Source organism: Pithys albifrons, chromosome 3, assembly GCF_047495875.1.
Source record: "Pithys albifrons albifrons isolate INPA30051 chromosome 3, PitAlb_v1, whole genome shotgun sequence".
Classification (NCBI taxonomy): Eukaryota; Metazoa; Chordata; class Aves; order Passeriformes; family Thamnophilidae; genus Pithys; species Pithys albifrons.
Window position 1 is genome coordinate 63,950,059 of NC_092460.1, and position 27,523 is coordinate 63,977,581.

The following is a 27,523-nucleotide window of genomic DNA, read 5'->3' on the forward strand; positions in this document are numbered from 1 at the left end:
GGCCAGTACGAAAGTCCAGTGGAGAGTGGAGGCTGACGGTGGATTACCGTGGTCTCAATGAGGTCACACCCCCCCTGAGTGCCGCTGTGCCGGACATGCTGGAGCTTCAGTATGAGCTGGAGTCCAAGGCAGCCAAGTGGTATGCCACCATCGACATTGCCAATGCCTTTTTCTCCATTCCGTTGGCAGCAGAGTGCAGGCCGCAGTTCGCTTTCACCTGGAAGGGGGTGCAGTACACCTGGAATCGACTGCCCCAGGGGTGGAAACACAGTCCCACCATTTGCCATGGACTGATCCAGACTGCATTGGAAAAGGGTGAGGCTCCAGAACATCTACAGTACATCGATGACATCATTGTATGGGGGAACACAGCAGGGGAGGTTTTTGAGAAAGGAAAGAAGATAATCCAGATTCTCCTAAGAGCTGGTTTTGCCATTAAACGAAGTAAGGTCAAGGGACCTGCTCAGGAAATTCAGTTCCTAGGAGTGAAGTGGCAAGACGGGCGTCGTCAGATTCCAACAGAGGTGATCAACAAAATAGCAGCTATGTCCCCACCGACCAGCAAGAAGGAAACTCAGGCTTTCCTAGGCGCCGTGGGCTTTTGGAGGATGCATATCCCTGAGTACAGTCAGATTGTAAGCCCTCTCTACCTTGTGACACGGAAGAAAAATGATTTCCAGTGGGGCCCTGAACAACAACAAGCCTTTGAGCAGATTAAACAGGAGATTACCCATGCAGTAGCCCTTGGGCCAGTCAGGACAGGACAGGATGTGAAGAATGTGCTCTACACTGCAGCCGGGGAGAATGGCCCATCCTGGAGCCTCTGGCAGAAAGTACCTGGGGAGACTCGAGGACGACCGCTGGGATTCTGGAGTCGGGGATACAAAGGATCTGAGGCCAGCTACACCCCAACTGAGAAAGAGATCCTGGCAGCTTATGAAGGAGTTCGAGCTGCCTCAGAAGTGATTGGCACTGAGGCACAGCTCATCCTGGCACCCCGACTACCAGTGCTGGGCTGGATGTTCAAAGGAAAAACTCCCTCTACCCATCACGCCACTGATGCCACATGGAGTAAGTGGATCGCTCTGATCACGCAGCGAACCCGGATAGGGAATCCTAATCGCCCTGGGATTTTGGAAATCATCACCAACTGGCCGGAAGGTGAGAGTTTCGGATTGTCCTCTGAAGAAGAAGAGGAGCAGGTGACACGAGCTGAGGAGGCCCCACCATATAACCAGCTACCAGAAGAGGAGAAGCGATATGCTCTCTTCACAGATGGCTCTTGCCGCATTGTAGGGACAAGCCGGAAATGGAAAGCAGCTGTATGGAGTCCTACGCGTCGAGTTGCAGAAGCGACTGAAGGACAAGGTGGATCAAGTCAGGTTGCAGAGCTGAAAGCTGTTCAGCTGGCTTTGGATATCGCTGAACGAGAGAAGTGGCCAAGACTCTACCTTTACACTGACTCGTGGATGGTGGCCAATGCTCTGTGGGGATGGCTGGAGCGTTGGAGAAAGGCCGGCTGGCAGCGCAAAGGGAAACCCATCTGGGCGGCTGAGATGTGGCAGGACATCGCTGCCCAAGTAGAGAAGCTGAGTGTGAAGGTCCGTCACGTAGATGCTCACGTACCCAAGAGCCGGGCTAATGAGGAGCATCGTAACAACGAGCAGGTGGATCGAGCTGCCAGGATTGAAGTCTCTCAGGTAGATCTGGATTGGCAGCATAAAGGTGAATTGTTTCTAGCCCGATGGGCCCATGATGCCTCTGGTCATCAAGGCAGAGATGCAACATACAGATGGGCTCGTGACCGAGGGGTGGATCTAACCATGGACAGTGTCTCACAGGTTATCCATGACTGTGACACATGTGCCGCCATCAAGCAGGCCAAGCGGGTGAAGCCTCTATGGTATGGTGGACGGTGGTCGAAATACAGGTATGGGGAAGCCTGGCAAGTTGACTACATCACACTTCCCCAAACACGCCAAGGCAAGCGCTACGTGCTGACCATGGTAGAGGCAACCACTGGATGGCTGGAGACATACCCCGTATCTCACGCCACTGCCCGGAATACCATCCTGGGCCTTGAGAAACAAGTCCTGTGGAGACACGGCACCCCAGAGAGAATAGAGTCTGACAACGGCACCCACTTCAAGAACAGCCTCATAGACACCTGGGCCAGAGAGCACGGCATTGAGTGGGTGTATCATATCCCCTACCATGCTCCAGCTGCCGGGAAAGTTGAGCGATGTAATGGACTGCTGAAAACAACCTTGAAGGCATTGGGTGGGGCAACTTTCAAACACTGGGAGATGCATTTGGCAAAGGCCACCTGGTTGGTCAATACCCGGGGCTCCATCAATCGAGCTGGCCCTGCCCAATCAGAACTCTTGAATACTGTAGATGGAGATAAAGTCCCTGTGGTCCATATGAGAGGTATGTTAGGAAAGACTGTTTGGGTTAGTCCCACCTCAAACAAAGGCAAACCCATCCGAGGGATTGTCTTTGCTCAAGGACCTGGCTGCACTTGGTGGGTAATGCAAAAAGATGGAGAAACACGTTGTGTACCACAAGGGGACCTAATTTTGAGCGAGAAGAGTTTGTAATGTTTCATTGTATATATGTGTATATATATATGTATAGGTAAAAAGGGGATTAATTTGGGAATGACTAGATGGAGTGGAATAAGGGGTGGATAATGTCCTAGTTCAGCTGGAGGGACCAGCTAACCCTGTGTGGTGGTGATCAAACCTGTGTATTCCACCCCCTCTATTCATTCCCCAAGGACAATGGGCCATTAGCAGCAGCTGCCCAGGGAGCCATTATCTCCTTCATACCCAGCCTGAGGGGGGCGGAGCTGCTAATGGGCCATCAACAGCTCAACACCCCCTGGCTCCCAGAGTTATCACCCATTGTGTGAGTCCCCGCCCAGGGGGAGAGACTGAGTGCTCCCTGAGGGTACATAAGTGGTGGGTAAGAAGACCTCGGGAACCTTCTCGTCGGATCCAGAGCAGCAGCAGGACCTCGACAGCAGGAGATCACCGCTCTCGCCCAGACCACAGCCCTCGCCTGCACCAACAGGTTTTTCTTTTCCTTTTGCTCTGGACTTGGGGGAGCCACAGGAGTCTCAGCACAAGGGCAAACAAACCCCCTTGGGTTTGTGCCCCAGGACACTGGGTTATACAGCTGGGGTATTGTGAGTTGAAAGCAATTTCCCTTGTGTGTCAGTGTTGTTATAGTAATATTATTATTAAATTTTAGCTCTGACTTATAATCTCTCTCGTGGTGAGTTCATTTTCCCTTGCTGGTTCACCTTCAAACCAGCACAGTGTTGTTTATGGAATAAGTTACTCCTCAGAATTAATAAGAATTTCAGTTTTGTCATAATTAAACAATCAACTTCTGATGAATAGCAACAGGAATTCAGAATGCCTAACCTCAAGTCCAGATGAACTAAAATTTGTGCTCACCCTGGCAATTATAAAAGTGGATCTGGCTTTGATAGTTTGAATACTATTGATGCTGATATGTTGAAACAGCAACTTAGAGGTCTTACTTTCTGGGAAAACCTGTGCTACAAAATTATAGAAAACGCCCAACATTTTTACAAAGAATGTTATCCAGAGGATGGAGATGACATCTCAGAATGAATAGATGCAAACCAGTCCAATTACTAAGCAGGTGACCAAAGTCAAAGGTCCCTGAAGTGGGGACAAAGCAGTGCTGTTAAATTCAAGACATTTATCAAACTGTCTCACAGAAGTATTGTTAATCTAAATGTGTCTGGTTTAAAGCACTGGTAATTTATTTGGCTGTTTCATCACTTGTGAAGTTTGTGCCATTAGTATTTAATCATTTTAGATTCATAATCATTCTCCCTTCCTGCAATATACCTCAAGGACAATAAAAGCCTACAGTTTTGTCTTCGGTCTTTTTCCCCTTCAGTATCGACTGCTGAAGAAGCATTTCAAAGATATTGAATACTGCATTCTGAAAGGCTGTAACTTTTAGTATTGTGAGGACATTTTCACTCAGAAAGGCTGAACTGTTTTTCAGTTACACCTTGTCATGTTTTCATTCTCAAGTTTCTTTGTTTTTCTCCTCTAGATTTCTCTGAATTGATGCTCAGAGTAATGTCTACTGAAATTCAAACCAAACGTGCATCTGATAATACATATATGAGTATTAAATATTTCAGATTCTCTGGGCAATGCCTTTATGCTGGTTCTTTGAAATGTCAGTGCAGATTAAATCAGTAAGCTTGTGTTCTTTTGGAAGAGACATATCTGCATAGAACCTAGTAATGACTTGTGTTAAAACCAGTAGTTTGCTAGGTTACAGGAAGAAAAAGAGGAGAGACAGGTAGATTCCTAACAAATACCTGGGAAGATGTCCTGAGCCATTCTCAAGTATTTGGCATGTTGATACTGAGTGCTCAGCTGTCCTAAAAGGAAAGGACAATTTTTTTTTTGAGTAAGCTACATGCGCAGGTTGACAATAAGAGAAGATAGAATCCTTCCCCTGAACTCCCAGAGGACTGTCTGCAGAATGGAGAAGGCAAATCAGAGACAGACCCTATTTTGCAAGACCTTCCAGCTGTGTCAACACATGTGAATGTGTTCACTTTGAAAATACTCATATTGCATTTTCAATTCCCCCCGTAACAAAAACTTATTTTTTAGGGAAAAAAAAAGAAGAAAAACTAGAGGGAAACCTAGGGAAATAGAAGTGCATTTGGTAATATGTTGTCCAGATGCCAAGACACCAATAGAAGGACTGTCCAGGGAGAATAGGTTTCCATAAGTAGTTCATGCAACAAATGACAGAAGATTTATCTCACCACTATCACATGTTCAAAGCTCTGGAACATGTCCCAAAAGGTTAATATGAACTTTAGTTTTGGGAACTCCACTTTGACTCAATCTATTCTAAATTGATTCTTGTTTCACTTGCAGTTCTTTGTAACAAAGAGAAGTTAAACTAGTTTTTCCTGGACCTCTACTGAAAATGAGAATTTAAGTCAGAAGCTTCAGTGTTAGAAACGACTCACTGCCGTTTTATTAGCTTTACACAACTGTCAGGCATGCAGTTAAGAATCAACTTGTAAGATGCCTAACGTAGATTTTTAGGATAGCCTTACATAGAATACTTTTGAAGAAACATTGATTATTTCTGTGCCTAAAATGTCACAGATGCTAGGGGAAGGGTGAATCAGTTGAGCAGAGCCTTTCTGAATTTGAGAGTGAGGGCTGAAGAAATGTATACCACTACTGTTACCAAAAAGGTTGAGGACGCATACCAGTGTTATCAGGTTGTCAGACAAGTTCTCATCTGTCACTTTAAGATTCCTGTAACTGTTCTTTATCTGTACAGACATTTAACTCCTGATTCAAGGAAAAATCTCAAGCTTCCCAAGTTTCAGAATACTGTTGTAGAAAAAACTATTTTTTTAGATTAGCTTTTAGCTATTTACAGCAGAACAGGTAGACCACATCTCTGCACTGTGGATCCAATAACGTATTTTAGCAGTGAAAATAGCTTCAGAAACATCCATTTCTTATCATCTGGGAAGTATCTTTCTCTGAATAAGTTCCTAGAAGTTTGGAGGAAACATACAAAAATCCTCGTTTTCAGTCTATATTGTCCAGGTAAAAAAAGATTTATGCAATTGACTTACGGACATTGTTGCACCAGTTTATAGTGATTGATACCAGCCAATTAATATAATTTCATGTGCAGTGTATAAAATGTGTAACCTTTGCAAAACATATCTGATAGCTGTTTCTTCTCCTAAGACAAACACATTTTATGTCAGCCTGCATTCTAGATGTTTTTCTCCAGATTTATAAAAGCATTTAGAAACATCTATGGTAATGAAAAACTTTTAGAAATGCACAGCTGCCTAACTTCTGTTGAAGAACATTGCCAAAAGTGCTATCAAAGAGCTCAAACAATATCACAGCCAATGCTTTTTCACTGTTGGATATACAATTGATTGTTTTCTGCCTGGTGGTGAGTGAATCTTCCTTATCTGAACAAGAAAAGTACGGATGCTTCTTGTCTGGATTTTTAAAGATGTGTTGCTCAGTACAGAGGTAACAGGTATGTTGCATCTGAGGTGGTCAGATCCGTTTCCAAAATCTGGTCCAAAGGCACATCTTGACATGACCAAGCATGAAACATAACCATATTAGTTTCACTGTGATGTCAAAAACAACAGCAATTTTAACTCAGAAACTGCAAATGACCCTCCAGAGATGCCATGCTTGCTGTTGACTAGATAGGGAGTCTAGCATGACAAGACGTCGTACAGGCACTTAAGGATCCTGATTTTAGTTTCTTTGTGTATCTCTAGGGAGCCAGGCACCTGTTTTAAGTTCTTTGTTTTGGGAATACACAAAAGAATATATTCAGCTGGTTTCCAGCACTGTGCCCCAAGTGCAACCAAACATCTGAATCTTAGTCTCTTGTCAGCTTGAAATGTTAAGTTTTGGGACACAAAATTTAAGATGTGTGACCTACAATGTAGCACAGCTCACAAGACATGTGTGGTGCCATGGATACAACTGTACAACTGTTAAATAATTTTATCTCTTTTCTAACGTAAAAATAAATTCACATGTAAATAAATCCTTCCTGCCTCAGAATGCATGCATCTGGATGCATATTTGCAGTGCATTTGAGGAGACAGATCAGATTACTCTTAATAGCTCTTTGTTCATCACAATCATTGAATTGGATAAAATCGTTCTCATTAATCCTACAATATTTCTGAAATCAAGCAGTGCATAAACTGACAAATAACAATAACAGTAAAATTCATAACTGATTATTAGTGTGTTTCAATATATTGAAATATATTTGCCCCTTCATTTTCAGTGGAGTTGTCAAAACAAAATAAGTTTTAACTATTTGCACAATATGTAGTATCCACATACATTTTTTTTCTGAAATAAACTTATTTTCTAAATGTAGGATAGATTTTTTCTTCTTTTCAGATGTTATTGACCCCCTACACTGATGAAAATATATGAATTTTTGTTTTCATTGATATACTTATCCTGTGTTATAACAGAATTGCCTTTGGCCCTAAATCCTTGGAAGCAAGCATCTGTCTCTTATTGAAAGGGTTTCTTAAATGATGTCACTTTTGAGATTACAGGGGAATCTCAGCTCTTCTATTAGTTAGGAGAACATCTTGTATCATTAAAACTCTGAGCACTACAGGAAGATGGTAAGGCCCAGTGGGTACCTGTGTTCTTTTTCAGTTAAACTGTGCAGCCTTTGTCTGACTTTGAACCAAGTGCTTCATTCACATCTTTCTTCATTAAAGTGGTTTGTATACTGTTCTTATCACCATAGTTTTGGAACAGCTGCCAGGATGACACTAAAAAAGTAATTATACATCTGTTTCTTGTCCTTTGAGGAGTGAGAAACATGTGAGTGGAGTGTTTTCTTTGCAATTTTATATGCGTATTTCTATAGGTTTAAATTAGAAGGCATAAAGTCAAAGAAGAAGTGACTTGTGCTTATCAAAAAGTTGTGAAGTTTGCCCCTGAGAGTACATTTCTAAGTCTCAAACTCTTACTGAGAATGCTGTTTAGCTTGAGTATGAATTCATCAGCATTACTGTTGAAAGTTTAGTTGTATTTAGGGATGTTTTTGTGGATGTTGGTCTCTTTCAGAGCCTGAGGCAATACTGTAGTGTTTGATGCTTTAAAGACAAGAATTAGGAGCTTTCATTTGATTAATAATGAAATCATAACCCAGTGTGAAAATGTAATAATTATGACTGGTTCATGGTTCTTCTAGATTTGTTCCAGTTTGCCATTGTATGGACACATTTATTGGGCCACTGAAATTCCGATATGTGTCCCTTGTTATTAAAAAACCTGTTTTGGTATATGTCATTTCCAGTGCACGGCTCAGCTGTCTTTGCCAGACACTGACGGCTACATGCAGACTCTATGCCTTCTAATGCAGATCTGTCTTCTCTCCTTACAGAAACTTAATGATTTGTATCAGAGCAAACCTAGAATGGGATCTTTCTCCATCATTTGATGCCATTTTCCTTTTATCTTTTAGCTGAAGAAAACTATTTGAGGAATTCTTTGATAGCAACTTATTTTGAAACTAACTTTACTAGAAATTTGCATGACTCCAGTATAGGTACAGATTTCTGAGCACACAACTGTGTCAGAAACAACACTGTCACAGGGAAAAATACAAAAGCCGGACAAGAGCTGTTTTCACCTTCTTGTCTTTAAATCTCTCGGAAGGTGTGTGTGTGTCTATGTGTGTCTGTGTGTGTGTGTCTGTGTATGTGCATGTGCATGTGCATGTGTATGTGTTGTTCAGAACCATAGGCATTTCCAAAATAATACATTCTTCTGCATAAGTTCCTAAGGTAGCATTGGAGAAATTCTGTATAAAGAGTCAGCTTCCAGCTGTTTTTTTCTTCAATCCTTCAATTTTGAGTAGTGGTGTAGATAAAGTCATTGCAAGTGTGCAGACTGGGAGTTGCTGCATCTTGAAAGAAGTAAGGTGACACATGGAGGCACCCATAGACACTGCAGATGTACCCCTAGGTAAGGAAGGAAGAAAGAGACCAAATTTTTTTCTACCACTGAATTTTCTAAACTCTAGAGGTTTCTTTCTTCATTCATATTACACTGGCTCAGTCCTGCTGGCATATATCACTGAGTACAGTTTATCTTTCACTGGACTGGGACAGTCTAGAGATACAACCAAAAGACAGTAGAAAGATTAAGTTTTGACTGCCATGTTGAGAGAAATTAGGAGAAGGACTTGCACAATGGACTATATTGGGATGTGTATTCAGAGCCAAAATAACTTTATACTACCCTGACAGAGGGCCTTAATACATTTTGGCACAACACTTGCAATAATTGTCATTACTCTCTCATTCAACAGCAATATTTTGCGGTAGACAGTATCAAATGCAATGAAGAACTTGAAAACAAATGTTTAGTTGAGGGGGAAGCTTTCGGTTCTGCATCTGGCTTAAATGTAACTCCAGCTGGCTCTTGAGTTGTTCTTCCGTGATTTTTTTCATGTTTTACAAGGACAAAACACACCTGAAATTGTTGTACCTGTCTAGAGTGACTTTACATTAAATATAAATCAGAGTGATGACACAACAAAACAAAAGTTCTTTTCATCCATCTTTGACTGCCTGGGTTGTCAGTTCTCTACAGAAATTTTCTTTTTCCCTTAACTTTCTCCTCTCTGACAAATTTGAATGTCATGTGAATTCAATTCTATTGCAACATATTTATATTTATAAATTTAACTGTTGCCTCATCTGTAAGACATGGATTAGGTCTAGTAAATCCAAAGCGACAGAAACAGCAGTTAAAATCTGTGTGAAGATTGATAGAAAAATAAAAAAAACCCTTTATTTTTTTATTTTCTATGTCTTGCTGAAGACAGCTAGTGTCATAGAGCAGTGAAAGTTAGGCAGGCAAAAGAGAAGTTTGGACCCTGTGCCATGTGTTAAATGAGAATCAGCTCTGAAAGCAGCATGAAGGGAGAGCCCGTTTGGCCTGTGGATAGTGTAGGCTCAGTCCTGCTTAGTGCTATAAGGTGCAGTGATAGCTGACCCACATGGCTGTAAGGGACAACCCTACTACAGGTGCTTGATCTGGCTGCCCTCAGCATCAGGAACAAGCTACTGAGTGCCCAGAGGACCAGGGAAAGCCATCATGAAAGACTCAAGCTTCCGACTAAGTAGTGCCTTGTATGTATCTCTGAAGAGGTAGAATTTATTCACAGTCTTTCTTAAAGCTTCAACTTTTCTGCTTAGCAATTACAGTGGAAACAGTAATTTTGACATTCCAGTGACTTTTCTGTGCATAAATTTAAGCTGGCTTAAATTGCAGTGAAGTCACTCCTACCTCTCTTCTAAATCTCTCTTTAAAAAGCACTCTGACAGTCAGTGCAATGGGTCTGTGTTGTCATCACCACTTTCTCATCAACCAAAAAGACCAATGTGAGGGGTCACTGTCATGCTTTTCCTTTTTTTAAAGATGGTTTCAATGTTCTGTGTAGTGCTACAGTCAGATTTTTCACACTGTTAGCACTATTCACACTGTTGTTACTTGTGATGCTGTGTTTGCTAGTAGCTGAGGCAGTAGAATGAGGCTGTAATGGTGATTTTTTTGTAGAATAAACATATATAAATTGTTAGAGATGCTTTATGCTATCTTATGGTTGTAATTATTTGCTGTGATCCTTTCATATTGTTTTCAACATCCTAGTATCTGATTAAAATGGTAGGGGTTTATTGGAGAATTTTTCTTATCCTCTTTTCTATTCCTCTATACTTGCCATCACAATAATTCTGCCAGACTTTTCATTATTTCTTCTCTTTCAACTGATACTGTGTATTTGTAGATATCATCAGCTGTGATAATCATTGGTTTCTCTTACTTCAAATTGTGCTAGCATAGATCTCTATGGAGACATGACATTTTTTCATAAACCTTTGAGCTCATCCATTTTTAAGGGGAAAATACAGAGTTTGCTGTTGGTATGTACAGAATTTGTTTGTCTTACGTACAAAAATATAATACACTGGGGGGTGGGGTGGGGGCTGTCTTCCTCTGTTAGACTGGTTCCTGATATAAGGTCTAATTTATCCTTATGTCCAGAGTCTTTGTGGCACACTCCAGATGATGGCACTCCTCCAGAAAAAAAACCCAAAAAACCAAACACCACTATTTTATACCATTCTGCAGCTCTTATGCATGGCAAGCACTAAGGTATTTTTGCCTTTGTGCATCATAGGGTAGCCTCATACTTGCTAGATTTTGTAAATGGAATAGTCAAAAGGAGAAAAGAGGTTATAAAACTCAATTGATTTAAGATAGCTTACTCTTTTGTAATCTTTTATTTCAGTTGCCCCTTCTATATTTTTCCTTTCTTCTCTAAATCCACTGGGACTTAGCTGGTACTGGTGTCCTCTACTTCTATCCTTGTTTCCCCTGTCAAGTCCCACAGCTTTCTCCTGTGCAAATATTTCTGAAGACTTGTTTCTAAAAGTACCTCAGAATCAGAATTCAAATCCATCCTGACTGGTCACTAACCCCTAAATGCTCTGACCTTTTCTTATAGACCCTTAAATCCCAAATATAGGAAGTAGAAGAAGTGCTGAAATCTAGAAGGTGCTATGAGAACAAGAAAGATTTACTAAAAGAACAACAGAAAAAGCACGGGAAAACAAAGACATATGTAAGAATTTCCATTCTCTATGATCAGGACACTGCATGTGTATAAATATTCATGAGCATATGGAAAATGGCAGCCACTCTGCCCCTCCCTGTGGCAGGCATCTGTCTGGGAGATGTGACCCCTTGCTAGCTCAGGGGAAACAGAGGAGGGCAAGCAAACTGAGAATGCTTTCACAGCCATGCAGAAATCTTCCAGGAGAGCTGAGCAGTTGTGCCAGTTTCCCATCACAGACACTGGGTTTTAATCTCTGCAGCAGCCCTCATCCTGAGGATAGATTATGCAGAAGTAATGAAGAGTATAGAGTGAAAAGGCATGATAAGAGTTATGCAGTTCCCAATCAGGGACCCAGTCTAAATGTCACAGTAAAACCATCCTACACACATGAGGACTAGAGCAATTCCCAAAGGGAAGCAGAATTTCTTTTTGTATGAAGGAGGAGAGGTCACTTTACACTGGATTGTTGCCTGTTCTGCTGCCACAATTGAGGCATGTCTTCCACACTAATCTGGACTGTTCTTAGAGTAAGAGGGATGGATTAAAACCTCATTCATATCCATCTAAATAAACAGAACTGTCATTTTTATCAGCTTCTGTTGATCAGACTCCCTCCCTCTTTTTTATTTTCCATGAGTGGTTTTGTTTGCTGAAATAAATCAACATGCTTCTCAAGTCTAGCCCTCCACATTTAGCATAGCCATTTCACATAAATTTAATGCACATGTTGAATACTCCCCAGATATTATAAGCTGCAAAACCACCATGGATTTTTATTGATTTTGAAACCAATTCGTGGTACAGGGAAAAAAAAGCTGAAGTGAGGAGTTAGCCTATCTGAAGCACAGTTTCCTACCAATAGACATGATGTTGCTGGTCTGCCTGCTTTCATGAACTGCTGATCAGCAACAGTTTTCAATGGGGTTTTGGAAAGGGGTCATGAATCACAAAAGAGCCCCATCAGAAGGCACACAACTATAGCTTCAGCCTTGAGGCACTGCTTCAGCAAGAAATATTCTTGTAAGCAGGGATTTAACAAAGCCCAGGCATCAGAAGCAGTAACAGTGTAACTCAGCATAGCTCAGAAACAAGAACACTGAGAAATTTATGTAATGCCACCTCAAAACAGGGATCACAGTAGAGGTATGAGATGATTCCCTCCACAAGCACTACAGGAGAGGAAAATGAAAGCAATCAATGCCAGCAGATAATATAAACAGGTCTGTCACTTGATGCATCTAGGGAGATTTGCAAAATCTGTCGTATTCGAGGTAAGCACATTATAGGCTGCAAGTGCTTAATTTTAAGAGTTTAGTAGAGCCACAGAAATCTTCTTCTGTGAGTGTCATGTTACACAGGCATGTATGATTGCTAGACTGACAACCAAAAGTATCTTCAACATAGACACAACAAGAAAAGGGCCTGTACAAAATATAAAAAATTTTTGAGAAAACATTTTTAGATTCTAGAAAAACTGAGGAACTGGCAGGGGCAATCAGCTAAAAACTTTAATAAAAGCCAAGGTTTAGCATCGAGATGTTTTCCAATCTCTTAAAGAAAATCTGTTTATATACTGTTCATGGATACAGAATAGTTCTTAGTTTGCAGCTTGTGTATGGGGATCCTATGAACAAATGACCACAAAGAGCTACATTACAAAAGTCAAAAGCTGGGAGTAAATCTTTATTAAGCAGCATCACAGATAAGGTAGAGGGGAAAAAGGATAAAAAGAGAGAAATTATCAGTATAATTGTATAGTCCCTTGGTTTTGTTTGGCTTGCATAAGCTTTGATTCTCTCATTTTTTGTCATCAAAAGCCTACAGCACCACAAGGTGGCAGTAAAAAATTAGTTATTGCATAATTTTTGACAGTTATGTAAACAGTAACTACACCTTTTGTCCCAATGTTGAACTTATGCAAACATCAAACCTATCATGTCTGTTATAAAAATGACACATATGGTCAACTTCTAACATCTGCATGGAAAAAGCACTACCATTACTCAAACAATTAAATCATCTTAACTCAGGAATTATGAATCTTATTTTGCAATGTATGCAAAGTTGTTCATAGTAGAAAATTCTTTAAATACATAGAATAATCAACCATTTCTCTTTTACCTGGCAATCAAAATCCTGGAAATGACATTGAAAAATTGGAACACAAGCCCCATTTAATTTGCACTATGATACAGAAAAGCAAAAAACAAAAATGAGAATGGATTGTGATGAATTTGCTTACTTCTATCAAACACAGCAGAACAATGTGACAAGCAGAGTCCTCTGCTGAGCCAGTTAGTGGTAAAATCAGCCTCTTCGGGAACAAGTCAACATCTCAAATCTTGCTTCTGTCAGAGGCAGTTGAGATTCATTCAATGCATTTTTTATAAGAATCAGCTCCTAAAATGTTATTGGATATAAGTGATTGCCCAAGCATAAGGATATGGCACGGGTTACAATAAAGAGAATTTTTTTGCTGAGATCAGCCAGATTTCCTCTTGTACCTTCTTTTTTTGAGTGCACAAGTGTCAACTCATCCATCATTTCACTTTTCCTATGCTTAGTAAGGTCTAGTAGCCAGGAATAGTGTGAAGAGGGATCTGACTTTTCCAAACCTTAAACTTCAGTGTAGCTACTCTCCCCTGTGAGTTGGGTAAAGAATCACACTTCCAGACAGAGATATGCTTGTTAGCTTGCACAAGTAGGTGCTTGTCAGCCTCACATCACGGGAATATAACATCAGATTCTCATGTGTTGGTTATAATTTCCAGAACATAGGCTATGACATTTGATAAATATTACCTCTGATTTTTTTCAAGAGCTGTTTCCACATCATACAGCTACAGAAATTATGTACTTCCTCTGAGAATATCATAGCATATTAAGAAGTTGCTCCACATTTCCATCTCTGTGTTTATCAGATAAATTATTTTACGTTTAAAAAATCTTTCCATGTACAACACTAAAATTTACCTTGAAATTACCATCTACATTAAAACTTTTTTTACAGGAGCTATAAATACTGTATTTCCCAGAAGACTTCAACAGATCTCTAGTCCCCATCCTGCTGGTATCCACATGGAGTTCTGTACCTATTTCCTGGTGTTTAGATCTGGTCTGAGAAGTAAAGTCAGCTTTGAGTGGTTCTGAAAAGTTGTTCTTCTGATCCTGATGGTTTGTGCCTGACAGGCTACAAAATGAGAATCAGATATTTGTCTGCCCTTGCCAGACAGTACTGCTGGTGCTCAACCACAGCTCTTTGCAGAGACCTGTACAGCTGGTTCATCAGTAGTTGCTAATACTGTTGATGACCAGACCATTTGGACATCCCATGGGACGTGGAGATCAGCATCAGGCTACGTGGGATGAGGCTGGCTCCATAGATTTGATAGCAGGAAGCATAGTCACTGCAGATGCTGACAGCTCCAGATCACAAGGACAGATCAGGAAGACAACCAGTGTACCAGCTTTTCCAAGGAGTGTCTCTGCTTTGATCTAGAGGACTAAGAGCATTATTTTCTGAAATTAAGAATGACAGAATGGCCTGTGGCAGAGTAAACCAAGATAAATAAACCTTAACAGAAGAAAAGCTGTTCAGAAGGTGAGCAACACTGCACTGCATTTGTATACTCCCTTGCTCAGAAGATAAATTAAAATGGTATGGAGAAAAGGCGAGGTGGTTTAATTTTTCTTCTTTTGTTTTAGGTTTATATTGCAGTATGAGGAGGAAAGTGGGGTGGGCAGAGAGGGATAGTAAGAGAGAAATTACGGATATGCTCCAAGGAACTGCATCTGAAATTTTTCAAAGAGAATTCCCAAAACTACAAGACCTTAAGCAGATGTATTTTCCTTTCGACTTGAATCATAGGCAGCTAGAGATTAGAATTTGCATGTCCTGAACCTGTTTTCCTTTCATGATGATATAACACAGAATAAGATTTTGAATAGAGTAAGAATAGGAATAAGAAGAATAAGAATAAAAATAAAAATAAGAAAAAGAAAAAAGCCTTGAGTTTGTTTCCTAAAAATTCAACACCTGGGCCTGTGTTGCTAGCTGGAACCACCATGAAGTCGATCCACACCAGAGATGGCTTCTGAGTGGGCAAAGGAGTACAGGGACCTCAGTATAGTCACCGTCACCTCCTCAGATGTTGCAGTGCAGTGAGCTCCTGAAGCGTGGCAGAGGAAAGCAGAGCTGCAGCAGACTGAAGGAGTGCAGGAAGGGAAAATAAACTGGTGAAACACCTGGTACTTGAGGGCTCAGAAGTTTTACCACAAACAAGTAGTTTGTGGCAGGACTACTGAGGCAGAACTGGAGACTGCAGAATCAATTGCACAAGTCCCAAAGTCACCTTTAAACCAGCTTTCAATTTTGCTTTCCACTTAACTTCCAGACTCTAGTGAGTTGACGCTGGCTGGATGCCAGGTACCCACGAAAGCTGCTCTATCCCTGTCCTCTTCAACTGGACAGAGGAGAGACAATATCATGTGGGATTCATGAGCTGAGATAAGGACTAGGAGAGATCCCTCATTACTGTCACAGGCAAAACAGACTCAAAATGGGGATATTAATTAAATTTATTACTAACAGAATCATAGCAGGATAACAAGAAGTAAAATAAATCTTCAAAACACCATCTCTGCACCCCTCCCTTCTTCTGTGGAATGGGGGTTATGGTCAGTTCATCACAGGTTGGTTCTGACGCTGCTCAGGGAGAAGAGTCCTTTCCCTGCTCCAGTGTGGGGTCCCTCCCACAGGAGAGAGTCCTCCATGAACTTCCCCAGTATGAGTCTTTCCCATGGGCAAGAATTCTTCACAAACTGCTTCAGCTTGAGTCCACTGCAGGGCCACAAGTCCTAGCAGGAAACTTGGTCCGGCATGGGCTCCTCTCTCCATGGGTCTTCAGGACCCTACCAGGATCCTGCTGCAACACAGGTCTCCCACAGAGTTACAGCCTCCTTTGTGCATCCACTTGCTCCAGTGTGGGTCTCCTCCAGATCTGCAGGTGGATCCCTGCACCCTCGTGGACCTCCATGGGCTGCAGGGGCACAGCTGCATCACTATGGGCTGCACCACGGGCTGCAGGAAAGCCTCAGCTCCTGTGCCTGGGGCACCTCCTTTGCCTCCTCCACTGACCTTGGAATCTACATTGTTGTTCACGTGTTCTCACTCTGTTCTCCTTTGGCTGCAATTTTCATCTGCGCAATCACTTTTTCCTGCTTAAATATGTTATCGCAAAGGCACTACTGTAGTTCCTGATTGGCTTGGCCTTGGCCAGTACCCGGTCCATCCTGGAGCCAGCTGGCATTGGATCTACTGGATGTGGAGGAAACTTCTAGGAGCTTCTCACAGAAGCTAGCCCTGTAGCATCTCTGCTATCAAAACCTAGCCACACAAACCCTACACAGACTCAGACAGAGGAGAAGGGGTGGTGACTCACTTCCACATGCTCATCTGTGACAACATGGATCCAAGAGCCCCTAAACTATGGTCTACACCTGAGCTGTACTGCATATAGTATCCTGGAAAATCTACTACTACATTTTCATATGTGATCAGAATTTTTTTTAGCAGATTTTGCATGCCTTTGATTCATGCAGACACCAGCAGGAACTGGATTCTATTATGAAAATGACATCTTCTCCTTTCAGTGGGGTGTGCTGAAATAAGTAGCTTTTAATCTTAATAGTCAGGAGCTCTTCCATGTAATATTTATAAAGGATGTTGTTTAGGCTACTCTGTACTCCCAGATGAGAGGTGCTTGAAAAAAAATTAAAAAGTAATTATGTGCATTGTCACCAGGCATTTGAGAATATATTATGTGATACAACAGGAACAAAATGTGACTTAACCCTAGAATATCTGGCCTTTTTTCCCTACGTGAATAATACCTTTGCAAAAAGAAGAAAATTTGAGATGGAAGATAAATATAAGAATAAATAAAAAATGTTGGCAATTAGGTATGTTCTATGAAACAACATACAATTTTCAGTGTTAAATTCTTCTCAAATGCATAATTTTAATAATGATTAAAGATTTTACTGGTAGTATTTTAAAATATTGTTTTTCAATGCTATTTTTAAAACGTATTTTGAAATGCTATTTCCAGTTGTTTCAAAATACTTCTTGCCCCTTGGCTATATTAATTGGATTTTTCCACACAAAGGTATGTAACTTTTACCTGGCCCAGATACGTCTCTATGTAGGGCTGTGAAAAATCAAAGAACATAAGAAGCAGATGTTTGTTGTGGTATAGGCAGCTCAGTCCCACAGTGCCTTTTGCTTGTTCCCCTCTAGTGGGATGGGGAGGAAAAGCACAAGAGCAAAACAGCTCATAGAGAAACAAAAGCTGCACATACAAGCAAAGCAAAATGAAGAATTCATTCTCTATTTCCCATGGATAGGCAGATGTTTAGCCGTCTCCAGAAGAGCAGAGCTCCATCAGCTCTATCAGTTACTTGGGAAGGCAGACATCATAACTCCAAAGATCCCCCTTTCCTCCTTCTTTCTCTACCTATTATTTTATTGCTAAGCACAGTATTATATGTTGTGGTATATCCTGTTGGTCAGCTGGGGTCAACAGTCCCAGCTGTGTCCTCTCCCAACTTTTTATATACCAGTCTTCTGAATGGCAAAGCAGCAGGATAAGCAGAAAAGGCCTTCACCCTGTGTAAGTGCTTCCCAGCAACAGCTGTGTTATCAACACCATTTTGGTCATATATCCAGAACAGTACCAAGGAGCTACTATAAAAAACAATAACTCTATCCCACCCCAACCCTGTACAATGTGCCAGTATATATTAATGTTATTAATATTTACTACTATTGCAATTTCAGACCAACCCAGACAAAACCAATCAGTGTTACAAGTCACGAATAACTACAACTGTGACTCTTTTTGGCCTCTTTGGAATGAATGTTCTTCAAGACACATCTTTTTTGCTTGCTTGTGGGCATTGTTATGGCTCTGAGTCTCCCTGCAGGACTGTCTGGTTCTGGCAGTTTCTTGACAAACCTGAGAATATCAAAAGCCAGCATGGATATCACTACTTCAGCCCACAACCAGTTGCTGGGTTCATGCTGCCCAGCTGGTCCAAAGAAACTCAGGAATCTCCTCTTGGCTTCTCTCAGTGTGCTGTGTAGCAGCATATGAAAGAATAGTGCCAAGCAATGCCCACTGCAGAACTGGAGAAGGGATTTGGAAGTACATTTGCTGTCCTGGGTTTTGACTGGAATCAAACCAAGTTTCAGAGAAGCAAAGCAACATTAAACAGATTGAGATGACAAGGGAGCAATACTGAAGCCATTTCTGCCATAAACTGTTCATTTAGACATAGTTTGAAAATACATCAGATGATCAGATTCTCCATTTCTGTCAAAATAAGAGTGCTATTTAGTGGTCAGTTCATTTGGACACCAGACTAATTATTGGACAAACTTTGAAGTGAAAGATAAAATTTATCCCAGTAAAACACAGGGTAATTGGAAACAAAGAAAACAGAGAAAAGAAGGGGAACACCCACCTCCCCCCCTCCCCAAACCCAACAAAAAACTTGAAACTCCCAAATAAAGCCCAACAACAGCAAAAAGCATAAATAAAAAATAAAACAAGAAAAAGAAGGAAAAAAGAGGAAGAAAAAGTAAAATGAAGTGCCTGTCAGTTTTGAACTGAGATGATAGCTTTGTTCCCCAGCTTCCCTCCAGGATCCTTTCCCAAGGCATCACTCAGATATTTGGCTGAAGAGACTTTCCAGCAACAATTTCTCTGTCACAGTGTTACAATTGAGAATTGATTGTTTCTTTTGATCAAAATTCTTATTTATACTACTGCTCAATACATAACTGGGAGTACAGATGGGTAGCTGCCAGCACCCCAGTGCTCTCTGTTCCTGATGCTCAGTTTGGAGAAAGCATTGCATCCCAGTATCAAGTTAACTTATTTCATTCTTCTCCTCCTGTCTCAATCAGTAAAGATATTCTTTGGTTATATGTGCCAGTAGCAACACAGAAAAGAGTGTTGAGTCTGTTTTCATGCAGCCTGGTTCTGACTAATGCATAGTCCCTAATGCAGACACAGAAAGGGTATTTCTTTCATTAGACTCCATACATCCATCATGCCGGCTAAACCAGCCTATTCTTTGCAGCTCTGACAATTCCTTTAGCTTATTACAGAATTTCAGTAATCACATATTTTGCAACACAAGTAACATCTAACCACCTCATTAATACCACAGTAATCAGCTTGTGAACTGAATTCAGAGACAACTGTGACTTATGGCTAAGTGGACTGGAGAGTGGAAGGATTTAGATGTTATACCATGTTTGGTTTAAGGGGTACTTAAAAACCTTCATATACTCGCTCTAAGGAAATGAAGCAGGGAGTATATTTCAAGTACTCCAAATGCACAACAAATATGTGATGAAAGGAATCTCATCATGTGAAATCATGAGTGTTCTTGAGTGCACTTGTTTACAAGAGAATTGGAGCTACCATTGTCCATGTGTGCCCTTTTCCCTTCAAGATCACTTCCATGTTCTGTTTGAATTTTTTTAATGAAAAATGAATTCATGAGTATAATCTGGTTATGAGATATAGTTCACTTCAAGTGAGTCTCAATTCCCTTTGAGTACTTGGAATCTGGGATTTAGTGGTCCCTTGGAGATCAGCTTATACAACATCAGAGGACCAACTTGTTTGATTCGTTCTTGGATTAGGGTCAGGATAATTCCCTTAGGAAAGTTACAAGCCTGTAATGATTGGTATGAGGTTGTCTACTCTAACCTAAAATAATATATGAATAACTCTGCATGATAATTTGTTTGTTGGTTATTCATCTGACTCGATATTCCCTAGTGTTGTAAGAAACAGTAAGAGGATGTTCCCCATTCACCATCTTTATGCCTTTAATGGTCTGATAGTCCTTTAATGTGTCTTTCTTTATTTTTCCTAATTCTCTCCTTTTAAAGCCAGATTAACAAATTAATGACGCTCCTCTCAGATGCAAGCTATCCTATAGGCTGGATGACCATTTTTATCCTCTTCTGTGCAGTTCTTAGTTTCAGTTATAGTTCTCCTAAATATTTTTTTGAGATAGTTTTTCTGGAGCTGTATTCAGCTGTTATTAAAAGCCTACAGTTTAATTTCAGTGTCAATTTTTGTGGCAAGCTGTCAGACTATAGTTTAGCAGGTATCCATCAGAAGTGGGGCACATGTAAATTGTCTTCCAAGACTATGCCAAAATCAACCATCATGAAGAGATTGACATCTAAACAGTGAATAAGAGGTTCAGTTCCTAACATACCTCAAGGACAGTATCCAAATTAGGTGGCACATTAATATTTTACTCATAAGGTTGTAATGTGCCATCAGAAGAAGCTCCTAGATTGGGGGAAGCTGGGAACAAACTTTGGTTCTGAAACTGCTCTTCCAGTGAGGTGTAGAGTTACCAATGTTGTAGAAGATCCCTGTTTGTATGTTTGTCTGTTTGTAATGATTATCATGTCATGGAACTAGGTTCCTATGTACCAATATTCAGCAAAAAGCAGATTGATCTTTTTATTATTATCTGAGGTAAGTAGCACACAGTCAGCAGCCATTATTGTATTCCACAAATTTAGAATCATAGAATCATAGAATCATAGAATCGATTGGGTTGGAAAAGACCTCCAAGATCATCGAGTCCAACCCTTGGTCCAACTCTAGTTCATTTACTAGATCATGGCACCCAGCGCCACGTCCAATCTGTGTTTAAAAATCTCTAGGGATGGTGAATCCACCACCTCTCCGGGCAGCCCATTCCAATGCCTGATTACTCTCTCTGTAAAAAATTTTTTTCTGATATCCAACTTAAATTTCCCCTGGCAGAGCTTAAGCCCGTGCCCCCTTGTTCTATTGCTGAGTGCCTGGGAGAAGAGACCAACCCCCACCTGGCTATAAGTTCCCTTCAGGTAGTTATAGACAGTGATGAGGTCACCTCTGAGCCTCCTCTTCTCCAGGCTAAACAACCCCAGCTCCCTCAGCCTCTCCCCACAGGGCTTGTGCTCCAGTCCCTTCACCAGCCTTGTTGCTCTTCTCTGGACCCACTCCAGCACCTCAATATCCTTTCTGAACTGAGGGGCCCAGAACTGAACACAGTACTCAAGGTGTGGCCTCACCAATGCAGAGTACAGGGGAAGGATCACTTCCCTGGTCCTGCTGGTCACGCTATTTTTGATACAGGACAGGATCCCATTGGCCTTCTTGGCCACCTGGGCACACTGTTCACTCATGTTGAGCTTCCTGTCAATTAGTACTTCAAGGTCCCTTTCTGCTTGGCTGCTCTCCAGCCACTCTGTGCCCAGCCTGTAGCGCTGCAGGGGGTTGTTGTGGCCAAAGTGCAGGACCCGGCACTTGGCCTTGTTGAACTTCATCCCATTGGAATCAGCCCATCTCTCAAGTCTATCCAGATCCCTCTGCAGAGCCCTCCTGCCTTCCAGCAGGACGATACTCCCTCCCAACTTGGTGTCATCAGCAAATTTGCTGATGATAGACTCAATCCCCACATCTAAATCATCAATAAAGATGTTGAACAGGATTGGACCCAACACAGACCCCTGGGGAACACCACTGGTGACTGGCCACCAGCTGGATGCAGCTCCGTTCACCAGCACTCTCTGGGCCCGACCCTCCAGCCAGCTCTTAATCCAGGAGAAGGTACACTTGTCCAGGCCATGGGCTACCAGCTTTTTCAGGAGTATATTATGGGAGACAGTATCAAAGGCCTTGCTGAAGTCCAGATAGACCACATCCACAGCCTTCCCCTCATCCACCAGGTGGGTCACCTGATCGTAGAAAGAGATCAGGTTGGTCAGACAGGACCTGCCCCTCCTAAACCCATGCTGGCTGGGTCTAATCCCTTGTCCACCCTGAAGGTGCCGTGTGATTGCACTCAGGATGAACTGCTCCATAACCCTGCCAGGATTTGACAAATAATTATTTGACAAATAATACATTCAGCTCCTAAAGCAAAGTGCTATTTAACTTTGGAAAAAAAAATACTACACCCTATACATTGCCACAATGCAATGAAATTAAAAATACTTCCATCAAATGAATAACAATAACAAATAACCTTTTTGAAAGATAAAAATATGAACATTTAGTAAATTAAGTGTGCATGATCTTCTAAAAAACTAAGGTGTACTTTAAAACAGTTCCCGTAGAAAAATGTGCCAGTCTACTATTGGGGAATATAAATTACCCCACACAAGAGAAAGGATGATAACTCATCTGAAGAGATAATCATACTGTGCTAACAAATTGCAATCCAAGTTTGGATTTCTGCATGTGCAATTTACGATCTCAGTGTTGTCACCTTAAGAAAAGAGATTTGATGTAATGCAAATACAGTGATCATACACATTGTGTGCTAGGGTCTCTTCCAGGATGGGATTTATCTCTGTTCCCAGACAGAGTATATCCTAGACTCTTACCTGTCATGTTCCACAGCATGAGGGGGTCTGCAGAAGACCAAGGTCAGGATAGCCCTATGTCCGATGATGAAGATGGAGAATTAGCCCACTAATAATGTCTCTCCTGACTGCCTCCATTGAGCTTCTTTGGGGCAGCACAGTCCTTTGGCCTGCCAGCAACACAGGTTACAGCATGTGGACTTTTCTGGTTCAGACATTCAACCATGAGTTGATAGGACTGAAGCTTTAAATCCTTCCTAGCATTTTGCTCGCTTTCTCTAAAAGAGGTGAGCCAGGCAGTTCTGAAAAAAGTGACTTTTTTTTTCCTTCATTTTTCTCTTAGGGGTTTGCAGTTACTGTGGCATGCAGGTTATGACATCTGTGTTGAGACTACTGACATCAGCAATTTATTCATATTTGGTAACAGTATGAATTTCTTTATAACACTAAATCCCCAGAGGTAAAAATTAAAAAGCTATCAGCAATGCATGTTAATTTAATGCTAATGTTAAACTAAACCCAGCCCAGGGATTTTGAAGTTATTAATTTTTATTTGCTATAATGACGGCAGAAGCAGAATTCCTGCAGAAGCAGGAAGATCAAGTCAATAGTTTATTTTCCTGTCAGAGCATGGAAGAAAAAGGCAGTAGATCCTGAAGACACCTGCAGAGGCTTTAGACCTGTATATGATCATAACAGACTCTGAAACCATTCATCTTTCAAACATATAAATAATCAGCAACTTCAAATCAGAGTTTAACATTACCACCAAGATTCCACTAAACACTCCTGAAATAATTGTTTCTGTTCAAGTAAAATCACCTCAAGCTGACTGGCTAAGCAATAATGGGAAAAAGAATGGCCCATATTCTCATGAAAAAACACTTGAATGCTTGTAGGGCATGGAGAGAGAGAGAAGTACATCAAGAGGAAATGATTGGTAGGGACATGAAAAGAAATATGGATAAAAGGTGGTAACTCATATACTTACACTACAGTTTCCTCAGCTGTTGTCTGGGCAGCTAGTTCTGCGTCCTCAAAGAATAAAGGAAAACTTGCTTTGGGCTAAAGAAGTACTCAGTTCAATTAAGAAGGAAATATTATGCTGGGTGAGGTGTAACCTCTTGAGCAGAGTCACTACTAACTCAGTTCTCCAGGAGTTTTACTCTTTGAACTCTGAACCTGCTTTCATCATAGATGATGACATGAGTCCTTTCAGACAGAGTAGCCAGAGACTGCTGGGCAAGCCCAAGTTTTCAGGGCTGTTGACATGGGAGGTCTGTATGCATTGGTTCTGCAAGGGCGAGATGGACCCAAGTCTTCCCCCTTGCCTGGTCAGAGGTCACTGTGGTCTGGCTGGTACTCACAAGCAATAGACTGATTTGTCCTGGAAGTCACTGGCACAAAGTAGTAGGATAGCTTGCTTTTTGCTGAGTCACAGGAGAGGACCTGCCTGAAGTGGTGCCTGAGAAAAAGGAGGTTTTTGCCTTTTGTACCTCACTATGAAGTCTGAGATTTAACCTCAAGAATTGACTCATGATCATGACAATTTCACATCCTTGTGTGATATTGGTAAGCTTAATTCTTTTCAAAGACTAAGCAGGTATTTCAAGTTATTTGTTCCATTGAATCATATTTTTATTGTTACTATTGCAAAAGAACAAACTAGAATTGGACAAGTGCATTAATAAACATTTCTAACTCAATTCTGCCTAAGTTAGAGGGACAACTGTGAAGTATTTCCTAATTAAAAAAAACTTTAAACAAAATCTACTTTTGAGGCCAAATAAAGAACAACAACAACAAAAATTAAAGAAATTAGCTCATAGGATTATTTGCTTGAAGAAAAAAGTGAATGAATTTACTTCAAATGACAAAATAGGTTCTGCTGCAGAATTTATTTACATACAACTTTTTCTGCTGGGTATCAAAGCATTATTGCCAAGGAGAAGGAAGAGGAAACCCACAGAATTAAAATTCTAAGTCAACAATATTAAAATCTATTACTGTACCTCAAGCTGACAAATGAAATAATTTTTTTAAAAGAAATTTTTTATGAAGTGAATACAGTGAATTCTGCCTGAGTGCTGGGTCAGTTAATAGTGAAAAGAGTAATTACAGAGAGTAAAATCAGTAATGTGCTTAATTCAGGAAAGACAAATGCCTGTTGATTATAGCTTCTCAGATACATTTTATTTACATTTTAGAAAACATCTGTCCCTACTGACATTACAAGTTGTTATCTACGATTATCTATACCCTTCTGCTAATGAAAAGCACATTCAGGATTCTGCTTAGGAGAACAGTATCTCTGATATGCCTTTCCTTTCATGATTTTCCTGTGTGTTTCACTAATAAATAGATTATTGTTGATAATGAACTCCCGCTTCATCAAATTGCACAACGGACTACACTGTTATGTGCTTACTCTGTATGTAGATGAACTTTTTATATTTTTTGACTCACAAGACTCATTTCCTCTTGATGTTTTCCCTCTGATATGGAAAAGCAGCTGTGTTTGACTTAAAATTTAATTTAAAGGGAGAACAAATCTGAGATGCTGCGCCTAGATTTATTATGCAATTAAGGACAAAGGTAACTTAGATTTGAGTACTAGATAATGCAACATTATCTAGTTTAAAACAGAGTAGTACCGAGACAAACAACTTTGAATAACAGACGTTGGATTCAGTCGTCCCCACATAACGTCCTTTATGCTGAGATCCTCACTGTTTTCAGCTGCCAGCACAGGGCTGTGAGCATCTCCCAAAGGTTCTCCATCTAACTGACTCTCTACAATATCCAATTAAAATTCCAGTTGTTGTATGTAGGCAACAGGAAGCCCTCCTGAACACACCTAAACATTGGTAACTATGTCTAGGTGCCTACATAGGAGGAAGTTATCATTGTAGTCTGTATGTTTGAGTGAGCTTCAGGAGATGACCAGCTGCTGAAAGTCCAGTTTAGGATGATCTGATAAAGTAGGTCTATGTTTTGTAAAGGAATTCTGTAAGATCATGTGAGATTAACAACATCAGTTAGCTACACATCACCTAACTGTTGTAAATGCGTAAATATTTTTTCAGCCTTTTGTCTTTCACACAGCTTCTTTCCCTGGCTACCTATGCGCCTGGCTTTAACAGCTCTACTTAACTTGTCTGAAATTGATTTCTGTGGTGATAATGGCCATACATAAATCAAATACCCTTTCAGGTATTAGATCACTTTAATTATGGAATGTTTTTCTACTTTAAAAGAAAAAAATAGAAAAACAGAAACTCTTCTGGTTTTGCAAACCAAATTTTTGTATTATAAGATCAAGATTTTAGCTGGCTCACAGCAAAGACTCTAGGGACATTGTAACACTTATTCATAAGTATTTAATACCTAGTTTGTCTATTTGAAAGTAAATTATCCATGGAGTCTACTCTGAAAATTCTCTGAGATTTCCAATCTCATAATGATCAGATAGAGAAATAGTGTAATTTAGTTTAAAACATTTATTTCTTACATAATTTTTTTAAGGTTTCCAGTAAGAAAGGTCTTACTGTTTTTCAGTAAGGAAAATATAGTTTGTGGTTCTTTACATTATCATTCTATATGCAAATTTATTTTGCATTGCACCTTGCTACTAAATCCTCTTTCCCTTAATGTCACTGGGGTTTCATAACTGCTTCCCAAACCAATTCACTCTCTTTGCCCAGTTGCTATTGAGATGTAAAGCCAGTCATATAAAAGTCTTTAGAGTCTCATTTGGCTTCAGCTTTATTTTCCTATCAGCCAAGGTGCTTATTTAGGGTAGCGTGTCCCATGATTCCACATGGGTAGCTGAGATCACAGAATCACAGAGTTGGAAGGGAGAATAATGGAGTTCAACTTGTAGCCCTGTACAGGACCACCCCTAAGAGTGACACCATGTGCGTGAGAGTATCATGCAAATGTTCATTGAACTCTGTAAAGCTTTGGGCTGTGATGAGTTCCCTGGGGAGCCTGTTCCAGTGCCCAACTACCCACTGCATGAAAAACCTTTTCTAATATCCAACCTAACTTCCCCGACACAACTTCAGGCCATTTCCTCAGGTCATGTCACTGGTCACCACAGAGAAGAGATCAGATCCTTCCTCTCCTCTTCCCCTCATAAGGAAGTCGTAACTGCAATGAGGTGTCCCATCAGTCTCCTCTTCTCCAGGCTGAACAGACCAAGTGACCTCAGCCGCTCCTCATATGGCTTCCTCTCTTTGTTGTCCTTCTTTGAACATTCTCTCATGGCTTTATATCTTTCTTCTATTTTGGCATCCAAAACTGCACACAATATTCAAGGTAAAGCCATCCTAATGTCGAGCTCCATCAACTGGCTGGTGATGCTTTGCCTGATGCCCCCCAGGACACGGTTGGCCCTCCTGGCTGCCAGGGCACTGCTGACTCATGTTCACCTTTCCATTGATCAGGACTCCCAGGTCCCTTTTCATGGTACTATTTCCAGCATCTCATTCCACAGGCTGTACGAATATCCAGGGTTGCCTCATCACAGATGCAGAGTCTGGCACAACCCCTTGATTAACTTCATATTGTTGGTGATCGTCCAGTCCTCTGATTTGTCAAGGTCTCTCTGCAGGGCCTCCCTGCCTTTGAGGGAGTCAGCAGCTCCTCCCAGGTTTGTGTCATCTGCAAACTTACTTAGTGTTCCTTGAGTCCTGTGTCCAAATCGTTCATGAAGATGTTGAAGAGCACAGAGCCGACGATGGAGCCCTGTGGAACCCCACTAGTGACAGATCCCCAGTCTGATGTCACCCCATTCACTATTACCCTCTGTGCTTGACCTGTGAGCCC